This window comes from Protopterus annectens, chromosome 11.part0 (genome assembly GCF_019279795.1).
Source record: "Protopterus annectens isolate FY-2018-M chromosome 11.part0, PAN1.0, whole genome shotgun sequence".
NCBI lineage: Eukaryota > Metazoa > Chordata > Ceratodontiformes > Protopteridae > Protopterus > Protopterus annectens.
The window spans coordinates 346,825,495-346,849,135 of NC_056745.1; positions in this window are offsets into that span (position 1 = coordinate 346,825,495).

A 23,641-nucleotide genomic window follows, 5' to 3' on the forward strand; every position below is an offset into this window, starting at 1 on the left:
TTTCCAGCAAAACATACATTTTACAAGGAACTGATCACAAATTCAAGGCAAAATTAGGGACATGCTGCAAAATTAGAGGTTGTTGACATACACCTGTCACCTCTCTATTGCTCTCTCTGTCACACTGCTGTCAGTTATAATACTTGTTTTTTTTCAACATTTTTGTCAATCTATCTTTCTTTTCAGCCAAGTAACATAACCACAAAGGAGTAACATGAACCTTGATGACTTCCCTGTAAAAATACCATTACTAATATTCATGAATATGAAAATATCCATTCACTGTAGCCTGTTATTCAAGGCTCCACCAACCTGAAAATTTGCCATCGTACCTCAGTATACTTTGTTGATATAGATACTACCTCTGTGGGTGAAGTCAAATTTCTTTGTAATGTCTCTATACATGAAGTTTTCAAAACAATGCTCATAAAAAGCCTTCATCATTGATTTGCTCAGGATTAACTAATATTAACTGCATTTTTTTCTGAATCAATTTTAATAATTATTTAGCATAATATATCACTTGTTCAGGTAGAGTGACTGTAGTTTCAAAAATATTCTCCAATAAGAGCTCTGTTACCAAAGTCATGGTTTATAACTTGCTTGTTCCACCTTCAAGTAATTCAGAGGCATTTATAAAATAATTAGGCAAAATGACAATGCAGAAAACATCTTTTAGTAAATATCCATTAAAACATTACTTTTGGTGCCTTGGCAAAAAGCCTTCAAGGAAGTGATGCAGCACAAAATAAATGCAAATAAATATACATTTGAAAAAAAAATTAAACCAGGGTGTGGAGCCAAGATGACCATCTAAGTGCAGCACTATCTTAGAGCTTTGTACAACCATTTATTTAGACAGGAATCTAGTTAAAGACTACTAATATATATATATATATATATATATATATATATATATATATATATATATATGTATATTATATATATAAATATATATATATATATATATATATATATATATATATATATGTGCGTGTGTGTGTGTGTGTGTGTGTGTGTGTGTATATATATATATATATATATATATATATATATATATATATATATATATATATATATATATATATTAAAAAACTTATTATAAAAGTATAAACTTTAAGATTACAAATTTTCAAGAAATTCCTGTCAAAGTATTAGAAATCCTCTCTGAGTAAATATGAGCAGCTCTAAGCACTCTCAAGCTCTTACAGCATTGAAGAAAGAACTCCAACTGGTGACTTCCACACTACAGACATTATCCTTAAAAATTGATGATTTTCAGCAAAACATGGAAAATCTAAGAGACAACAGCCTAAAACAAATTGGTCTTCAAGGAATTGCTTCAACAACATAAAAAAAATTAATAGACATAGAAACTGCTTTAGCTGAAATAGATAGCAGGAGCTACACACTGACTTCTGTATCGAGCAAAACAGCTGGCTGCAGAATATGCATGATGGTTTTGAAAACCGAGAATGAAGATGTAATGTAAGAATATTTGGTCTCCCTGAAATATCTGAAGGTAAGGACATTATTTCTTTTTTTAAAATCCTGGATCCCTGAAATATTGGATTTACAAGAGGGTTTCTCCTATGGAATAGAAAGAGCCCATAGGGCAGTAGGAAAGCCAGTGTCAACCTCTTCATCATCTCCCCAAGATCTATTGTCATAAAATTCCTGTCATATATAAACAAAGAACTTGGGGGAATTTAATAAAGCCTACATGGACTTTTTTTTTCATGTAGGCATTGTGGCACAATGCTTACATGAAAGTAAGCAGGTTAACAATCCAGAAAACTGAGCTGGGTGGGGTGCATACACGTGCCAACACGGAAGTATCCATAGCATGCAAATCACCTCATAAGCAGGTGAATTGCATGCAAATGAGGGAGGTAGAGAGAGCCATCAAGTGGATAGGCTGTCATGCAGACCACATATTGGTGTCTGTAGTGTAGACAGAAAAATTTCATGTACAGGAATTTAAACAGACAACATGGGCTGCAAAAGTATAGTTCAGTGGACAGAACTAGGATAGCAGACACAGATATGTGCAGAATTATCCACTGTGTGTTCAAAACCATATGGGAAATGCAGTAAAATAATTTTATTTTTTTAATGATCTGTGTGTGTTTGCATGGTGTGCTGCTGTGTGCAAACATGCTGCTATGAAAAAAAAATAAAAAATAAAAAAGATTGTAAAACCCACATTTAGTAGTGTGTGTATTAATATATTATAGGACCCTGTGTGGAGTATCTACAATGGTAGAATGGTGCTGCTGCCAACAAGGCAGGGCCTGGAGTCATGTAGTTTCCAGGTTGTGTGCACGGATCCCTTAGCAAATGAGGTGGGGTTACTGAATAGCACAAATGGGTATCTGTGTCCACCGATCCCATCTCTGTATGCACAGAACCATGTTGGTGTCCAGAGAAGAGGTAGTTAACATCAACAGGGGGATGTGTCTGAGGACTTGTAAGCTCACTGGAGTTCAGCTGTGCCTGTTTGCATGGCACTCCACTGTGCTCAGCAGGGGGGTGTGTACACTGGCTGCTAAGCTTGGTTTACCTTCAGGGCCATGCTTCAGCTTGTTTGCATGGTGTGCCACCATGCTGAGTGTGGCCTTTCAGGGGTGTGTGTGTGCAGTGACTGCTGAGCATTGTTTATCTTTGCTGCACATGTTTGCCCACCACACCACAGTGCTGAGCAAGGAAGGCAGTCCAAAAAAATAAAAGTGGCTGAGAAAGCCAGTGGTAAGTTGATTATTGATGACCCCTTTTCACTTAAACTAGGGCCATGAAATCTCCTTAATGATGTACTTGGCATGTGGAATGCATCATAGGTAGCCAATCACACAGTCAGCACCTACAGCAGAGCACTATAAAGGTTGCATACACCCTACAATCTGATTTCACCCCCATACTCTGCACCAGTGGAGTACAGACTTGTGAGTTTTAACTGAAGGAATGCTAGGGGCTGCTGCAGGTCTGCAACATCTGCATGTGCTAGATGCTGAGGTCAATGCTGCTGCTGATGCTGTGGCTGACAATAGGCCTAGACTGAGAAGGAGAAGAATGTTCAGGACCAGGGTAACCTTCCAGGAGTTACATGAGCTGGAGATTATAGAGTGCTACAGGGTGGACAGGGACATACTGCAACAACTCACTGATATCTGCCACTCTCAACTCAGACCCAAAGTCAACAGAGGGGAATCCATCCCAGTGGAAACAAAGGTATGTGTAGCTCTTAGGTGCTAGCTACAGGTACTTTCCAAAGACCAACTGGGGACATGTTGGGGGTCTTGCAGGCATCATCATCGAGGGTACTCCAACAGTTTCTGGATGCCATCCTACCACATGCCAATGAGCACATTTATTTTCCCCACATCCCTGAGGAGAGGGCCAGTAGTATGCAGCACATCTACCATGTAGCACACTACCCTGAGGTACTGGATGCCATAGATTGCACTCATGTACACATGAAGTCACCATCCAGTTTGGAGAGTAGACTCTATGTCACCTGCAAGGGGTATCACTCCATCAACTGCCAGGTCCAGAACAATGCCCAGGGAATTATCATGAATGCATGTGCTGGCAGCCCTGGCAGTTATCACAACTCCCATATCTGGCATGCATCACAGCTGTACCAGATGTTTGCTGGTGGACATCCCACACGGACATTTACTGGGGGATGCTGGCTATGCACTGAAACCATGGATGATGACACCCATCAGAAATGCACACACACCCATGGAAGAATACCATAATGAAGCACACACTCAAACTAGGAACATCATCGAGCATTTGTCTGGGCTGCTGAAGTCACGGTTCTGGTGTCTTGATATATCTGGTGGAACCCTACAGTACTCTCCAGTCACATGTGCACAGATGCCCACATATGTGTCATGCTACACAATATGATCCTGTGGAAACAGCTGCAGCAGGTCCAGCAAAGGGAAGGGATACATAGCCTGCCACTGCTTAAGTCCCCATAGCCACACCCACAGGGGAACTCAGAGGAGGAAAACCCTGAGGATGTTCTTGCAGGCAGACATAGACATCCCCAGTATGCCCTGGCCTTGGCCAAGAAACAATGCATAGCACATGCACTGACAACCTAGGGCCCTAGGGACTGACACCTTACTCCAACTCGCATACATACAGTAAAAATAATGTCAGGCAATCCACACAACCTGTACCTACCCATGTATTGGCTGTGTACTGTATGCATCAGACAGAGTCAGCCCTAAACTACAGTTCTGTCAACTGCTGCAGTCGCAAGGTAAGTCACTTACCTACACAACACTTGTAAGGAGTACTATAATATGCTATCATATGTATGGACCTGCTGCATGTATGCAAGGGAATATACTGGGCTGTTTGGAGAGATGTAACATCAACATGGGACTACAAATATCCAGTCCAATAGTATGTGTACTGTAATATTCACTAGGCCTCATGTATGGAATATTCCTTACAACAGTCAAGACAGATGTTAAACAGTGGGGGTGTCACATGATACTTGAACTACTGTCTATGCCAGCAGATAATGTGCTACCTTTCCCCCACCCCAACACACCAGTGATCCCATACAACTGCTGTAACAGCAAGTCTCCAGTGATATATCAGCAGACCAGCCAATTCCAGGGCTATGACATAGAACCTGGCGACACATCATATGTATCACATAGTCCTTGGGTGACAATGTATGTCTGTATGCTGTTGATTGTTTGAGGAATAGCACCTATTTGTCTGGTGGATGGTGTGGCTCACTGGGCTATTGATGTTAGCATGGGTGATGGTGCTGATGCTTTGAATCTGACAGCTTCTACATATTTTGCATGTGAGTTACTCATATGGTGGTATTCCTACAGACTGCCATACTCTGCAGTCTGTTACTGCAAGACAGAGAGAATGGGGGGTCAAAGGGCCAAAACTACAGACAGACATTACACATGCTGAAACTAGAAGATGACTTGTATAACAGCAGGTTGCAACAGAACAGAATAGCTGCAGGATGTAAAATGTGTTATTTAAATTTGTCAGCTGTTAGTAAAATTCAGTAACTGCATTATACAATATTATACATGAACACCACAAATGTATGATGAACAGGCTAGACATATGGGGCAAAATGCCAGAAATTCTGCAAAAACACATACAGTGAGAGGTATGCAGACTGTCGCCCTGTGTGTGGTATTACATTATGTACCCCAGTCACATATTAAGTAAAGCACACAGCCGTGTAATGCCTTGGACAATTTCAGGGAAGTGTTGTACTACAGAAACAGGTGCAACAGCCAATGTCTGCAGCACACAAAATCCTGGACTGGAGTACAGGTAGCTGTGGGCCGGAGTCACCTTGTAACTACTGACAGTCCCACTGAGCATGGTCCTACACTTAATTAACTTGAGTGCAAGTCTGTTGCCTCTTCCTCACAAAGACCTGCTATGTGGAAATACATCTGTACATATAGACAGCTACGTATACATATCTGTTTGTCCCTATCCCCCTCACACATGATTAGTGTATCTATCAGTATGTATCACATATACATATGATACCGATATATGTATCGCTATATAATTTACAAATGATGCATGGACTCACCACATATATCTATGTAACACATTTACATAATGTACACACACAGTAACATTTAAAGAGACATCCCTGTTATACACACGCATGCGCACACACACACACACACACAAACGCACACACACACGTATGTATGTATATATATATATATATATATATATATATATATATATATATATATAGATATATAGATATAGATATATAGATATATATGTATATGTGGGGATGTAAGAATGTCCCCACATACCCTCAGAACGCTGAGGTTATTTGGAAATACACATCACAACAGATATCAAAAGGAAGCAGAGCAAGGCCACACCAGTACATAATCCACTCACCGATAGACAACTGTGCCTGTGGAATGTTACTTTATAGACAGACACAGCTGAGCAGGTGTTGTAATGTACAATGGTTTCAACCCCTGCCTTGGACAGGCCACATTGCCCCTGGCTACATGTTTGCCTATCTAACTGCAACCAGCCATATATGTCCATACTGGTAACTGTATACACATAGCAGGGATATTAACAGGTATCCCACTCCTAGGACACTAGATACAATAACAGTACCAAGCAATATCACTCTGCAGGCCACACATGTTCTCCAATACAAGGTTACTTTGTGTACTCCTCAAGTACTGTGCCTGCAATGTCGTGTACAACAGATGTAATCTGTGGCAATAAGTACAGTGAGCAATAATGTGTAATAAAAGATAGGTAAGGGTTCTAATCTCACATCAGCCAACTCAGTGTGCCTGTGGAAATATATCCCCTTGCAACACTACAGACATGCCCATATGGGCTATCTCTGTGCAATGGCTATTCATTTTATGGCCCTGTGACTAGCTGCTGGCTCTAAATTACCCTCCTCTACATATTCATAACTGATATACATCACCTGTTTGAAACAGACACAGGATATTTGTAGATGTGTCAGTTCCATCACCACCTTCTAGATTTGTAAGTTCAGAAAACCCAGGTGACACATAGCAAGGGAACCAGACCTTATCACAAAGTATGAATGCATGCTTACACTGACTGCCCCCATTGTCCCTAATAGACTGTTCTACATATATGCACCTAGGCAGCCATGCACGTATACTGCCGTACCTTGCTGATGTCATATTTCTGCTGTGCTGCCATTCCATCCCATGCCACAGTATTGCCACCATGTGTCCATAGTTTATCCCCCCAGACTCCTGGAACAGAAACATACATAGGTCCATGACACACCTGTCATTCTATAACACTACCACCTGTCCAACCTCAAGTTAGAGAGATACACAAAGTGTGATGTGTAGTCATGACACATGCCAGCATATAGTACCTGTTGTGGCCCATAGCAAGTGCCATGGCAGAATAATATTACACTACACTCAAGTAATATAGACACCCTGTGCATCAGATACATAGCAGCATTTCCCTGTTGCATGGACTCACCACATCTATCTATGTAACACATTTACATAATGTACACACACAGTAACATTTAAAGAGACATCCCTGTTATACACACGCATGCGCACACACACACACACACACACACACACACACACACGTATGTATATATATATATATATATATATATATATATATATATATATATATATAGAGAGAGAGAGAGAGATAGATATAGATATATAGATATATATGTATATGTGGGGATGTAAGAATGTCCCCACATACCCTCAGAATGCTGAGGTTATTTGGACGTACACATCACAACAGCTATCAAAAGGAAGCAGAGCAAGGCCACACCAGTACATAATCCACTCACCGATAGACAACTGTGTCTGTGGAATGTTACCTTATAGACAGACACAGCTGAGCAGGTGTTATAATGTACAATGGTTTCAACCCCTGCCTTGGACAGGCCACATTGCCCCTAGCTATATGTTTGCCTATCTAACTGCAACCAGCCATATATGTCCATACTGGTAACTGTATACACATAGCAGGGATATTAACAGATATCCGACTCCTAGGACACTAGATACAATAACAGTACCAAGCAATATCACTCTGCAGGCCACACATGTTCTCCAATACAAGGTTACTTTGTGTACTCCTCAAGTACTGTGCCTGCAATGACGTGTACAACAGATGTAATCTGTGGCAATAAGTACAGTGAGCAATAATGTGTAATAAAAGATAGGTAAGGGTTCTAATCTCACATCAGCCAACTCAGTGTGCCTGTGGAAATATATCCCCTTGCAACACTACAGACATGCCCATATGGGCTATCTCTGTGCAATGGCTATTCATTTTATGGCCCTGTGACTAGCTGCTGGCTCTAAATTACCCTCCTCTACATAATCATAACTGATATCCATCACCTGTTTGATACAGACACAGGATATTTGTAGATGTGTCAGTTCCATCACCACCTTCTAGATTTGTAAGTTCAGAAAACCCAGGTAACACATAGCAAGGGAACCAGACCTTATCACAAGTATGAATGCATGCTTGCACTGACTGCCCCCATTGTCCCTAATAGACTGTTCTACATATATGCACCTAGGGAGCCATGCACGTATACTGCCGTACCTTGCTAATGTCATATTTCTGCTGTGCTGCCATTCCATCCCATGCCACAGTATTGCCACCATGTGTCCATAGTTTATCCCCCCAGACTCCTGGAACAGAAACATACATAGGTCCATGACACACCTGTCATTCTATAACACTACCGCCTGTCCAACCTCATGTTAGAGAGATACACAAAGTGTGATGTGTAGTCATGACACATGCCAGCATATAGTACCTGTTGTGGCCCATAGCAAGTTGCATGGCAGAATAATACTACACTACACTCAAGTAATATAGACACCCTGTGCATCAGATACATAGCAGCATTTCCCTGCATCATTGGCATGGATGACAGGGATGTGGCACGGGTATCATCATATGCACAGGTTGTAGTGTGGGGGTGCTGGAAGCCTATGCTGTGCCAAACAGTTGACAGCATGTGTGTGAGTCAGGAAGGGGTGTGGGTTAGATGGGCTATGGAGAGGTGCCATGTGTGTCTGTTGGTGACTTGAATGTGACAGTGGTTTTTGAGTGTGTGCATGTACACTGTCAAGCCCAGTGCTAGCCCTACATGTGTTTATGCTGGGCAGCTGTGGACCTTAACATGTTAGAGTGGACAGTTCACCATCTCCAGCCACAAATACAGGAACTGGCTCTTCCAGGAGTAGCACTGGCACCACCATGCCCAAGGTCAGATGCAGTGCTAGTGCCTGACAATGACTGTTGTTTGCTGGGGCTGTGTCCCTCACAGGACCACCCAGGACCACATGCCCATGGCCTACCACATTGTTGTGTGAACAGCACGCTTCATCTGTAGTGTTGGAGGTACTGCCACTATGGGAACGTGACTGTGAACAGCCACGTGGACACTCAGCAGATGGTGTTGCTGACCTATGTCCACATATCCAATGCCCAACTCCAACCAGATGTTCCAGCACAGACAATGTACAGTCCAAGACAGATACTGTCTCAGCCCGCTATCTATCCACTGCATCAGTTAACCGATCCAGGGTGTCCCCAATGTGGTTGAGGCAGTCAAGGATGTCAGACTGTGCTCCGTCCATAACCATAAGCATCCATCTGGTGTTGCATTCAGAATGTGCCTATACCTCCATGAAGGCCTGAAACATGCTCCAAATGACCCATGATGTGACACCTGAAACAGATGATGAGTGGACAGCAGTCCTCCTAGGAGCACCCCTGTCACTCTGCCTGTGTGAAAACTCACCAGCTCTCTGGCTATGGCCGGTGTCTACACTCACTGATGTCATAGTTGCCACACTGTCCTGTTCAATGTCTCCAATGCCTGTCCAATATCTGTGGCCTCTGGGGACTGGGTATGTGTGAACATACTGACTGTGTGTGGTGACAATGGGGGTATAAGAGGGATGTCAACCTCTGTGACAGACCCCCAAGAACCCCACTTGTGCCCACTATGGCCACCATCACCGTCGTAGTCCAATGAGACACTGACATCAGGTTGTGAGGGGGACAGACTCCAACCCCCCCCAGTCACCTGTGATAACCAAGACAAAAGCAGTACATTACTACCAGCACTGTAATAGGGTTCCTATTAGAAGAACAAAAGTTCAAAATATCAAACGGCTGTATACTCAAAAATGTCGTTCATCTATGTGTTTTTTGTGAGTTTGCGGTACAGTGAAGATCAAGAAATTTGCCCTTTCCTCACTGTAGTGTGCTCTTGGAGTTGGTATATATAATTAGCAGGGGGTGTGGAGGGCACAGCCCCCACAATAAAAGATTTGAAGTTCGGCATTTTTGCTATTTACAGCATTTGATTATATAAACTTTCATTCATATAATATAAACCCCTATAATATATAGTAATCCACACAGGCTTATACAAATGAGGATCCACAACTGCATTACCAGTCACATATCTTCTCATCTCCACTCCCATGCACAACAAACAACCTCACAACAACATTCACAGACAAGCAGGCCCTTTATAACATGCACTTGAGCCACATCCAGTTAAAGATGCCAATACAATCTGCCTGTAAGGTATGCAATATGACATTATATGCGATAGAACTAGACATACAACCCAATACACCTATCTTAAGGATGATATGCCAGTACAAGTGTCACTGCTTCAGATATGTACCATATCTCCCTTTTGTGTTTGAACAGGCATCTTGAAGTAATTGCCTCATGTATAGCAGGTTTTGTAGCCACTCACAACTATAAGTACAGACCTGTCAATGGTCGTTCAAATACATACCTGTGATTACCCAGTCTATGAACTGAAGTTAACTGTTCCAAAATGGAACATACAAATATACCACTCTGGCTAAACACAACATTTGTACATAGGGCAATATGGCAACCTTAACATTCATATGGTATATATGATCAGTAAAAAACAATATCACACTTACCAGGTATAAGACCACGGCTTGGGCCACACATGACAGACCTAAGAAAAGGTGAGGGAGAGGTATTGTCAACACCACCAAATGTTGCAGCACTAGAAGGTAATATGCGCATATATCCACAGGTACAGTAGCTACTGTGATACTGCTACATTGCTGATATTCTGAGTATGTATGTAGAACTGAGCGCAACCCCCCCAATCCAGATAGACCTGACACCCATGTACAGGTATGTACAGCCTGCCAAAATGACTGCTACAGTATTATATTGGTGAACACAGTAAGCTTACCTGGACACTCTTCTCCTGTGGACACTGTGGCACCCACCTCCACAACGTATGGTGTAGTGGATGCCTGGGAGCTGTCGTGTGTTCCTAATTTCACCAGGAATTCCTTTGTGGCTGAGAGTGGTTGTTCTGTTGCAAGCCCTCCACCAGTGGCAGCATGATCCCTGACAACATCAGCTGCCCTTCGTTGGGCAGCATTCAATATGTCTGTGGCCTGGTGTCGGACCTGTTCATAGGTCCCATCCTGTTGGCCAATCTGATTGATATCCCGCATACGGTCTACCCACAGTGCTGCCCACTGTTCCTGATTATGCCTCCCCCTGGACAACAAGATCTGATGGTGTTGTCTCAGTCCATCCACTATTATGTCATTCTCCGCATCTAAGAAGGGGCATTATCTTCTGTGGTACATGGTTCCTGAAAGACAACAAAAGGGGAACATATTACAGGACCAAATATGTGGACGTCCACTATGTAAAGATCTGGCACATCCATAATGGCCTGCACTATCCACTGCTCCCTCACACATCATACCCCACAGTCTGGCAGCACACTACGTGTGTGGACATACCATGATAGTAGCAATACTGGGGTATGTCCCTGTGTGCAGTGACAGATTCTGCTGTATGTTCCTACATCTAGCACTGCAATCTACTGTGATGTGTCCCCTATGGGCATATACCTACTAATATGTCATACAGCTACTGCCAGACAAATTGGAGTATGCTATTACAACCACTATATGGGGACAGTCCAGCAACACCAGTGTGCCACAATGACTGAAAACAATGCAAACCTTCTATAGTATATGTTCCCTGTAATCATCATACCTCTCAACTATACAAATGTTAGCAGAATGTCAAGATGTTTGCATCATAGTTTGGGTCATTTTCACACAACATTGTGGATTTCTGACAAAAGATCAGCCAATCATTGATGGTCGATGTCAGAAAATAAAGACAGACATCTGAGTTTAAGATGTCATACCCTTCAAAACACAGTTATGCTAATGTAATATATGTTATTCTATTCACTGTCTTACTTTGCACAAGTAACAGTTACAGTGAACCTAATTTTGGGCCTTTGTCCTTCCATTCATTATGGCTTGTTCAGATATCTTGCTGTAACAGGTTGACAGCTATGTTAGGCGTAGCTCTAAACCAGACAGGGAACAATGTAAACAGGATCATAGACTTAGCCAGAGTACACCAGGGACAATCAAGGACACTTTTAAAATGTTGGAAATATTTATGTGAGACAATGACAGAATGAGAGGAGGTGAATTAGTGTACTTCATATGATGTTACAGGGTTATAAGCCCTTACTTATTGTTACTATGTTTTAAGTGTAATTCACTAGCTTCCCTACAACAGCCAACCATTTTAGGAGGGACTAAGTGGGACAGAGCTAAGGTATGAGTGGAAATCAGGGACATTTGGGAGGCATGCCTGTAGGTGAAGGACAGCCAAGTATCAATGACATGTCATTACCAGAGATCTAAGACTGGCTTAATGCTGTGATTCCCATTCCTGATACCTTCATTCTCCCATCTGCATCCTGTTATATGGAGAAATCAATTACATACTTGGTTGTGTGCAGTACTCCTTTGTTGAACTTTGCTTCTGGTAATCTTTTGAAAATACACTCTCAGTGTGAGATAAGTCTCATACAGACTTGTTCCCCATAACCAGCTGCTTGCCTTTTTAAGGTACTGCTCATTAGCAGGTAATTGCGTCTGCACCAATCTGTGGCTCTGATATAGTAATTACAGCCAAAACAGCTGAATTGCACTATCATTAGCCAATGACATGCCACCACAGTGCAATAAGGCCTGCACCCCTTTCTTAGCTGTTAAGATGGACATTACTGAAGTGTGGAGACTACAGCATCACAGAGGATAGGTACCATACCTGTCAACTGTAGAGATTTATACAGTATGTCCACAGTTTTGACTCATATGTGTGGTCAGTGTCCGATGACATTGTGGTAGTCTGGCAATTCACTGGCAAACATTGTGGGTTGAGGTCAGTAGTGGAACACACACATTTGAGTGTCAGACTTCATATCCCTCTGAATATGCATGCTAATGCAATAGATGTTATTGTATCAATGTACTATCAATGTAGGAGTGAACTGTAAAACATGTCCCAATCTCTGGACGTTTATTCCCCCATTAAATATGGCTGTGTCCAGATTCTTTGTGCTAGGGGTTGGGAGGTATGGTAGGTGTGTAGTAGCTATCTTTACATACAGGTGTGTGTGCTACAGGCTGCAATCTAGTGTCAGCACTATCACTATGGCAGAGCCAGGGTAAGGGTACCCTTTACAGTTCAAGCAAGGCCTGCAATTAAGGTACATCTGTTATGCCAAGGTGTCAATAACAGAGTAGTAGGTGACATATACTCATGCTATATGGATATGTCCAGTGTGTCCCAACCTGCAGGCCTTTGAGTTGCAAAAGTAGATATTAGTTCATTAATTAGCAGTAACCTATGCAGATAAAGATTGCATGACTCGGTCATTAATTGCTCTATTCACAATAATGTAATTACACTGCAACACAAGACTGGATTTGAACCCAGGATTGTGTGTGGCAAAATGTACTGCATGCAAGGCATTTAACAGACTGAGTTACTAAGTCACTGCTACATCAGGTGTATTTGCAAGATATATGTGCAGACATACAGGTTGTGACATCCATCAGTATGTGCATGGCTTTCTATGGCTGTATTTCTGCACCAGGATCCAAGTTGAACAAGTTCTTTGCCATCGCTGCCTTAGCAGGTGTCTTTCTACATGCTGCTGATACAAGGGTACAGTTACCTGGTATCATAGGCCTCACTTACATCCATGTTTATGTGTCTGGCTGTCTAGTAGTGTATTATTGCACCAGAGTCCAAGGAACACTCCCATTTATCCCATTAATTTTTAATTCCAGTTTGCTGTAAATGGCAACCACTCTGTTCTGATGCAAACACCAGTTTTGATTAAGATCTGTGTGGTGTGGTGGGTTATTGCAGTATGCCACAGGTGTGGTGGGCTTGGGTTCAAAACATGGCAGAGATGTTTAGTTTGTACATGTGTCTAACAATGCTAGAAACACATTTATTCATTAAAGCTCTATTTAGCTGAGCTAAGTGAAGCTGCAAGATGCAGGACGCTAAACAGCTCCGTGATAAAAAATATAAAGAAAAGAAAAAAAATGGGAAATAGGAAAGTGGTGAAATGGGGCAAGCAGGGGGGGAAACTTAGTGAAAGGCAGGTAGGGATGTGCAAGAAGGGTGTAAGAAAGAACCATAGCTATCCATTTCTTGTACAGCAACAGGCTGTGCACTTTGACAGATTTTGTAGATAAATTTGAACTCTCAAACCCCAGAGAGAGAGGTGGGGACAACATACCTGTGTTATCAAGCCAATTGGACAAAATTACGTGTCCAAAGGACACATGTGTAAAATGGAGAACTATGTATGGGGTGATATTTTTTTGGGACAGGTGCCCATTTTTTTTTTATTAAGGTGAGAGTGGAATGTTGAGGAAGGGACTTAGGTACATGTGGGGAGGTAAGTTGGGTAAGACAGGATGCATTTGCAGACAGACAAGACAGACAAGACAGTAGACAGGGCCAGTGTGTGACACATAAGGTGGTGAAATGTCTTGGACGGGGAGGGTGTTGTGGAAACTGAGTCCCACATGCCTCCAGATGGCAGCAGCATGACTCACACCCCCACTCATGGGACTGTTGACACTACTCCTTCACTGCTCCAAGGGTGGCTGTGCTAGTGACTGGGTGCCAGGGTGAGGATGCCCAACCAGGTTGGCCAGCATGCCCTCAATCCGGTGTAGGTGGAGTTCTTAGCTCTGATGAACAATCCTGTGCACCATGACCGGCAGTTCAGCCTGGGTAACAAAGCCCCCACCACCACCACTCCAAGAGGGGGGCTGGGCCCCATCCCTTGAGGTGGGCCCTCCTGATGCCACATGTGGTGCAGGGGCAGTGGAGGGGGTACCACCAGTATGGGTCCCAGACATGCTAGAACCCGGTGCCATGGCCAGTTGAGGCAAGGTAGACAGATCACCTGGAACTGGCCTACTCTGATGTGCCGTAGTAATGAAGATATAGAAATAAGTATAGGTTAGTTGTGAACAAATCATTGTTAGTGATAACAGCATGACAGATCATTGGAAATAACCTAATTACATATCAGTGCATATTATCTGAAACACAACAATAAATAACAGAACAGTCAGTATGTTAACAGCATGCCAGTAACAGTTACAGCATAAGGCCAATAAAATAGGTAATTTAATAAGATATGTTAACATGCAACTATTATAATACATAACAATAATAAAACACATGTCCCAAAATACAGTTAATGTAACAACATATGTTAATAGTAAATCATGACCAATAAATAACAATAAGAAATAAATGAAGCTTAAGGATGGAGAGAGAGAGAGAGAGAGAGAGAGAGAGAGAGAGAGAGAGAGAGAGAGAGAGAGAGAGAGAGAGAAAACAGTCCATTAGTAACATTTCATGTTATTTCTTTGACAACAGTACTACTATCTACTCTATGGATCTGTATTTTGTTAATGTGTACAGTGACTACAAGTCTCCTATAGCTGATGTAGCATGTACATACCTCTCAAGCTATTTGCATGGGACACTATGGACCAAGCAGTAGCAACTGCAGATACACAACTACACAAAACACTTGCACATCAGGTAGACCTATATAACTATCAAGGTGTTCTGTAGGCTGATTTAGTGATACTTTGCAGTCTAGGTAATCATTTCCATGATAATCCTGTGGCAGCTAGATTATGCCCTATTAATTACATAACATGAAATCATGACACTTGAGAGACGTATGAATATAGTACAGACACTAAACTGCTCTCATGCCTTGGATGGCAGGCATGGGAATATAATCCAATAGCAGTGGCTGCAGGGGCAATCTGCATAGGATGTATTAATTGACTGCAGCAACTTTTAACAGTCACTCCAGGCATACAACCATACCAGGATTACACATCTTCTTTTTGACTGAACATTACTGATGAACACATTCTTGATAATGATTTTAACAGTCTGTGACATCTAAACACACAATTATCTACTCATAATATTGGCTACTTCACCCATTTACCTGGAGGTCTTGTGGAGAGAGAATTTGTAAGCATTACACGACTGCTACTGTAATATTTAGTGCTACATAGCACTGGATTCAAACCATGGTCTGTGTGTGGCAAAATGTACTATATACAGAGCATTTAACAAACTGAGCTACTCAGTCAGTGCTGATTACTGACTGAGTATTTGCCTAGACCTCACCTTGAACCAAAATGTGACCTGGTATTACTACTACAATGTTTACTAGACTGCAGTGACAGTAAAACACAGATGCAAGAAATACAAGCATAACACATATAGTAGGTACACTATATATCAGTAAAAACAATGCTGGTTTACACAATTTATCAGTGGTTTGAAATATCTGTAAAGTCAACAAACAATATCAGCTCATGGAGTGGGCTACCTCACCCATATACCTTTATTACCTGATGTCTGTGAATAACAGAACATTATGTGAACAATATTGGCCTAGAGACAGCCTTGAACAGTACTATATGAGTTAACCAATACAGTTTGCATCCATTGGATTTGTATTCTACAGCTATGACAGTGTTATACTGGACTGCACCACCTTACCTTACAGCCTGAATACATACAGCTCTACTGCAATGGTTACAACAAGACAATCCTGATGTACACCATTTTTCTTGGTGTTATTGGTATTGTTTCATGTTTTATTGCACAACAGTTGGCATTATTCATTTATTGTAATACAGTTCTAATTCCACATTTATTGCACTACAGACTTTATTGTATATACTTTAATGCAGTTACTGGTATTGTTTCATGTTTTTGTTGAACTACATCAGCATTATTCATTTATTGCAATATAGCTCTAATTCTACATTTATTGCACTACAGGATTTATTGTATATACTTTAATGCATTACTTCATGTTTTTTATTGCAATACAGTTGGCATTATTTATTTCTTGCAATACAGCTGTAATTCCACATTTATGGAACTACAAACGTTATTGTGTATACTTTAATGCAGTCAGTACTGTACTCTTTCTTGCTTATTTCACTTCAGTTAGCATAATACATCTGTACTCACCACACTCAAGGAGCAACCTGGCCAAGCACCCAGAGTGCGACTCGACATTGCAAGCTCTCTCAGCTGTAGCTGTTGATAGAGAAGTACACCATTATGCATTTTAGTTTTGCAGATATTCAGATTGCATATTGTTAAAACAGAGGTAAAATTACTTACATACTTGTGGGGCATTCCCTGCACGAGCTTCTTGGACCCAGGTGTCCAAGAGTCTCCTCTTTCATCGTTTCAGGTCATCATGGTGGTGATGACACTGCTCACCTGTGTGGGGGAACCAGTAACACTGGTGAGTTGTGTGGCCAGCCGGTCCCAGGCCTCCACCTTACACTCCGGAAAAGTCTGTGTAGCAGCCAGTCATCATGGTTTTTAACTAGGAGTCCAACCATGACCCTGGACCCCAGAATTTCCCAGTGCTGCTCAAAAGGATGCACCTTTACCAACACCAGCCATAGTAACCATCGAAGAAAAAACTCCAATGGATTCTGCTATATTCATGCCTATTAAACTTACTATAGGCTGTTTTCCCACCCTTACACTTCATTGGGCAACATACAAAAAAGCGGTGCATTGCTTAGTATCTTGCAAACCAGCTCAGCTCAGCTGAAAAGCATGAAAACTCAAATAACCATAGTCTTAGTGGAGCTTAGCAGTGCACATACCAGGCAAGCAGAGCCAAGCAGCACATAAGTCATCATATTTATGCAGTGCTTAGCTGGTCTAAGCACAATTGAGCAGAGTTTAGCAGAGTGCAGCAAGGCTATATTTTAAAATAGTTTACATAATATGTCTATCAAAATTAAATATACATTTTCTCTTCCATGTATTCCAACCCTGGACCCACTGCACACGAAGCCATAACTCTATCCATTAAGCTATGTAGATATAATGACATCTGGTATACCTTCACATATACCACTGAACTACCTATAAACAGTGCTGAGCACCATGCCGCGCCACACAGACATGCTCAGATATGCTTACATACACATTGAAATAAATAATTAAATACATCTGGTTTCTATTTTTAAATGTCTGACAGGTGTCTGCTATCTTATCTGTGGGCATCGTTTAGCATTGCTGCACCCTGCGACATGCCATACAAAAATGCTTTTTTAAAATATATACAAAATTAAAATAAAACAAAAGGACAGTCCAGGGAGTCTCTTACTCATCTGCAGACATGGGTATCACTGCACCTCTACCTATACTGATTCAGTAACTGTCCTCAGCTCTCCTAGATCAATGAGTCCTCATTAATATGCATACTGTGCTGCTGAAGGTGAAGCATGTACACGGACACTGTAACATTCCGTGTAGACTCTACATAGTGCCTACATGGATTTTATTAAATCCTGGGGCTTGTTTTAAAGTCTTCATGGAGAAAAATTCAACCAAAGTTATATCACATTTAACAATGATTACTCAGTTAAAGTCTTAGAAATAAGGAAAAATGCTGGCTGCTTGTTAAACTGTTAAGGCAGGATAATATCAAGGATCAAATTATGTACCCTGCAAAAATCAAAATACATCTCTCTAATGGAGTAAGAACTTACAACTGTTTAGATGAAACATCTGCCTTTATAAAATTAACAATGTATTCACCATTCCTGAAGATATGGACTGTTCTTCTGCTTCATTAAAAAGATCTTTGGAAAACAATACATGGACAGATACCAAAAAGAAGAAATAAAACACTGATACTTCAACTGCAACTACAAATAAATCTCTCAAAACATCTACTGATAAATAACTTTTATTTTTTCTTACTAATTAACAGCCTTTAATATAGGGCATGCTGCAGTTTATTTCAAATTCTTTTATCAAAAAAAAAAAGACTATCTGCCTTTAGTCTTTAAACTACATTTTTATGGTATTAACATTACAACAAGCAATACTAAATGAATAAGAGAAAGCATCACTTGCTAAATACAGGTAACTCTGTTTCATTTTTTATTCTCATACTAATAAAAATAGTAGGTCTGGCATTATCATTGATAAACTATTAATATTAGTTTATGAATTTTCATGTGAAAACAGCATGGAAATTATTTTATCAGGCATGTTTACTAACTGTAAATACTTGAAAACAGCCATGAGCTTTTGTGACATTATTGTTAACATTTTTTCTTATTTTAGATTCTTTCATTTGAGGTTTAACAGTCAAAAATCTCTTTTTTAGACTGAGGAGAAGCTTTTACTTGTCTAGAAGAGCCTCACATGCCATTTTAATTGCATAGGTTCTCCTAAATCATCTGAGAAACTCCCTGATTGTTTTCCCTTTCCTGCAATACATAGGAAGTGAGGGGGAATCATTTTAGAGCTGCACCCCTTGCTTTAAACATCCTGTATTTGCTGTGATTACCTGAAATCACAGGAATATTTAAGCACAACTTTTGTATGAACAGTGATGTATCCAAATACTTTGTTTTTTGTTACAGGCTCACAGTTTGCTCCTGTTTAGTCTGAACTATATTATTAAATAATGAATCCATGCCATCAGAGTTACCACATTTAGTTATTAGTTACTACGTTATTACTTATATTTTTGCCACATTTCATTGACATTGTAAGCTATTAGTTTGACAAGCAGCATTATATAAAATGCCATCTACAAAATACATTACACATTTACGTTTATAGACACAAAAGATAAGTATTGAGATTTCTTATTATAAGTTTTAAAGCGACAGTGTTATGGTCTCAGTAACTGCTCTTATAAACAGTTGGATGTACAAATAAACTCACTAAAAGTTATATACAAATATTTTTCCTTTTATTTTATTTTTAACAGATCAAAATAAGCCTCACTAAGGTACGTAGTAGTAGTTTAATTTAATTTTAATAGAGTGCATATGTAAAATACACTTCATATCACTGCATTTCCTTGTTTAACTTGCATTTTAAAGCATTGATGTTTTATAAAATACACAATTGGTTCTTTTCTAGTAGTTCTTAATAATAACATTGCTTATATCTGGATAGAAAAGGAAAGTGAATGGTTATATTATCAACGATTGTTTTCTTTATGTATGTATTATTGTCCTGCATCTAGTCATTATAACCAGTATAAGTCATCTGAATCATACAATACCTAGATACTTTCATTAAAAAAGTATATTCATTATTGCACTCTTTATACATACAAATTAAGATTTTTTCCTTTTTGTTTTGATGTTTGTGAATCTTATATTGTCAATGCTGATTATTTCTTTTTTTGTTTGAACTGTTCAGATTAACTTAATTAATTATATAGGTCACACTTATAGGACACATCAGAGCTGCTAGACATGGTTATGAAGGTTAGGGAAAGTAGTTTGTCATATTCTAGTTCATCTCTCATACTGGAAATTTTTAATAATTCCATTTTTATTTTTGGTAGATTTTATCAACTATGTATGTTTATCATTATTTTCCTATTTTATTTTTATTTAGGCTTGAACACAAGGTACCTTACATTACAGTTATAGCTAGTATTTTCTCAATCATATCACTTTTACTCACAAATTCTTGTGTTTTTATATATCAGAAAGAGTTATGAAAGTAACATACCATTTATTAAATTTTTTAGTATTCTCACATATATTCATATAGTTGTCTTTAGCTTCTCTAAATGCTAATGGTCTGAATAATCCAAGGAAAAGGTCAAATTTGTTAAGATATCTATACATTAATAAATCACATGTTGCTTTTTTACAGGAAACCCATTTTATATCTACTGAAAAAATATCTGGAACCCTAATAATTATTCAATCCTAACCCATTCATCTTATAAAACCAAGAGGAGGGGTGTCATGATTTTATGGAAAAGATGTCATAAATCCACAAATTATATATAAGTATGAAGACCTAGATGGATTATTAACTATTCTTATTTTAAAGTTTAATAACATAATTTGGACATTATCTAACATTTATTGGTTTCCAGGTTTAGGTGTAACAAGAGTTAAAGATGTTAAGATTTGCACTGGGTGTGAAGAGGATGGACAAGATTAGGAATAAGTGTATTAGAGGTTCAGCCCAGGTTGGAAGGTTTGGAGACAAAGCCAGAGAGGCAAGATTATGTTGGTTTGGGCATGTGCTGAGGAGGGATGCAGAGTATATTGGGAAAAAGATGCTAAGGATGAAGCTGCTAGGTAACAGGAAAAAAGGAAGGCCTAAGATAAGGTTTATGGATGTGGTGAGAGAGGACATGCAGGTGGTTGGTGTGACAGAGCACGATGCAGAGGACAGGAAGAAATGGAAACAGATGATCCGCTGTGGTGACCCCAAATGGGAGCAGCCAAAAGAAGAAGAAGAAGAACAGAAAAATGCCACCTTGATCTTATTACTAACATTTATAAAGGCAATCTTCTACGGGGGGTGATTTTAACTGCATTCTAGATAGCTTGGATACCACAAACAGCCATCCACTTAGTCTCACTTCTACAGCAAAACTCTTTAAAAAATGGATTGAGTCTATCAACTTTTGTGATACATTCAATTCTAGTTACAAAACATCATTATACCTCATATAGATCATAGATTTAAAACCCAAATACGAATAGCTAGAATTCTAGTCTCCAATGACCTTAAATTAAAACTTTCATCTTTCTCTATTCTTTCATGTCCTATCTCTGAGCATGACTGTCTCACACTAAACATGCAGGTGGTTGGTGTGACAGAGCACGATGCAGAGGACAGGAAGAAATGGAAACAGATGATCCGCTGTGGTGACCCCAAATGGGAGCAGCCAAAAGAAGAAGAAGAAGAACAGAAAAATGCCACCTTGATCTTATTACTAACATTTATAAAGGCAATCTTCTATGGGGGGTGATTTTAACTGCATTCTAGATAGCTTGGATACCACAAACAGCCATCCACTTAGTCTCACTTCTACAGCAAAACTCTTTAAAAAATGGATTGAGTCTATCAACTTTTGTGATACATTCAATTCTAGTTACAAAACATCATTATACCTCATATAGATCATAGATTTAAAACCCAAATACGAATAGCTAGAATTCTAGTCTCCAATGACCTTAAATTAAAACTTTCATCTTTCTCTATTCTTTCATGTCCTATCTCTGAGCATGACTGTCTCACACTAAACTTGCAATTTGATTTTACTAAGTCTCCACAACTAGAATACCAGCATACATTACTAAAATTAAAGACTTTAAACCTTGGCTTTTAGCAGAATTACAATTCTTCTTGGAAGTAAACCATACTTCTGATACCAACCCAATAATGTATTGGGATGCTTTAAAATCCTAGATTTATGGAAAAACTGTTACTTGGTATAAAAATAAACTAAAGGAATGGGATTCAGAGATTCAAATATACAGTCACAACTTTCAGTAAAGAAATCCAAATCTCTACATCTGTCGTCAAAAGATAAGAAGAAAATAGATGAGTTAAATAAGAAATATGTCGATACTTTAACGCATAAATCAAATTTGGCATTAGAAAGATTGAAGCTACATTCTTATGCTTTAACTCCAAAACACATGCTTAATTTGTCAATTAGAACCAGGATTCATTCCAAGTCAAATAATATTGTAAAGTTATTACAGGAAAGTACCAATAAATCAGTATCTGATATATGCAACATACTTAAAGCTTTCAGATTTCACTACACCAAACATTATAACTCTGATAATATATCTAATAATGCTCTTAATGAAGAACTATCATCTCTTAACTTAGATGTAACTCCAGAGAAACTTAAATTGGATCTTGAGAAGCAAATATACTTAAATAAAGTTAAAGAAAAAATTAAGAAGTTTAAACCTAATAAAGTCCCTGGTCTGTTATAAAAATCTATGAACCATTTCCTTCAGTCATTATATCTTTATTTCACAAGACTTTGATTGAATTACAAACTCATAATGTTATTCTACCTATGTGGAGATATTCATTAATAACTCCTATTCTTAAAACCAATAAAGACCCACAATTCTGTAGTTTCTATAGGCCCATCTCCCTCTTAAATAATGATTATAACATTTTCATGTCTATTTTTGTTGATAGAATTAAAGTTCATCTCTCATAAGTGGTAAACAATGACCAAACCACATTTATATACCAAAGACATACTTTATTGGTTAGTTTAGATATTGAAAAGACATTTGATTCTGTCAACAGGGGCTATCTTTTTAGAATATTGAATGCACTAGCATTTCCACTGTCTTTTATCTCAATGCTAAAAGCCATTTACATACATAACTCAGCGTATGTCAAATTTGGTCATTTCACTTCAAACTATATTCCTATAACTAAAGGTACTAAACAAGGCTGTCTGCTCTCACCTATTTTAGTTGCATTTGCCATTGAAGTTTTTGCCTCCCTGATAAGAAATAACTCAGCAATTACATGTATTAATATTTATAATCATTAGAATTCTAAAATGTCACTTTTTCACTTTTTGGTGATAACATTTTACTTACTTTACATAACTCAAAAACAGATTTATATGAATTAGATACAATTATGAATTACTTTCAAACAATATCAGGCCTTCATTTTAATAAACCAAAATCTAAACACATCATACTTAATAATAAGCAATCTGGCATTCAAAGCATTATTGGAGAACAAGTAAGTTCTCTGAACTACTTAAGCATAGTCTTATGTAGAAATATTGAAAAGACAATATAAATTAACT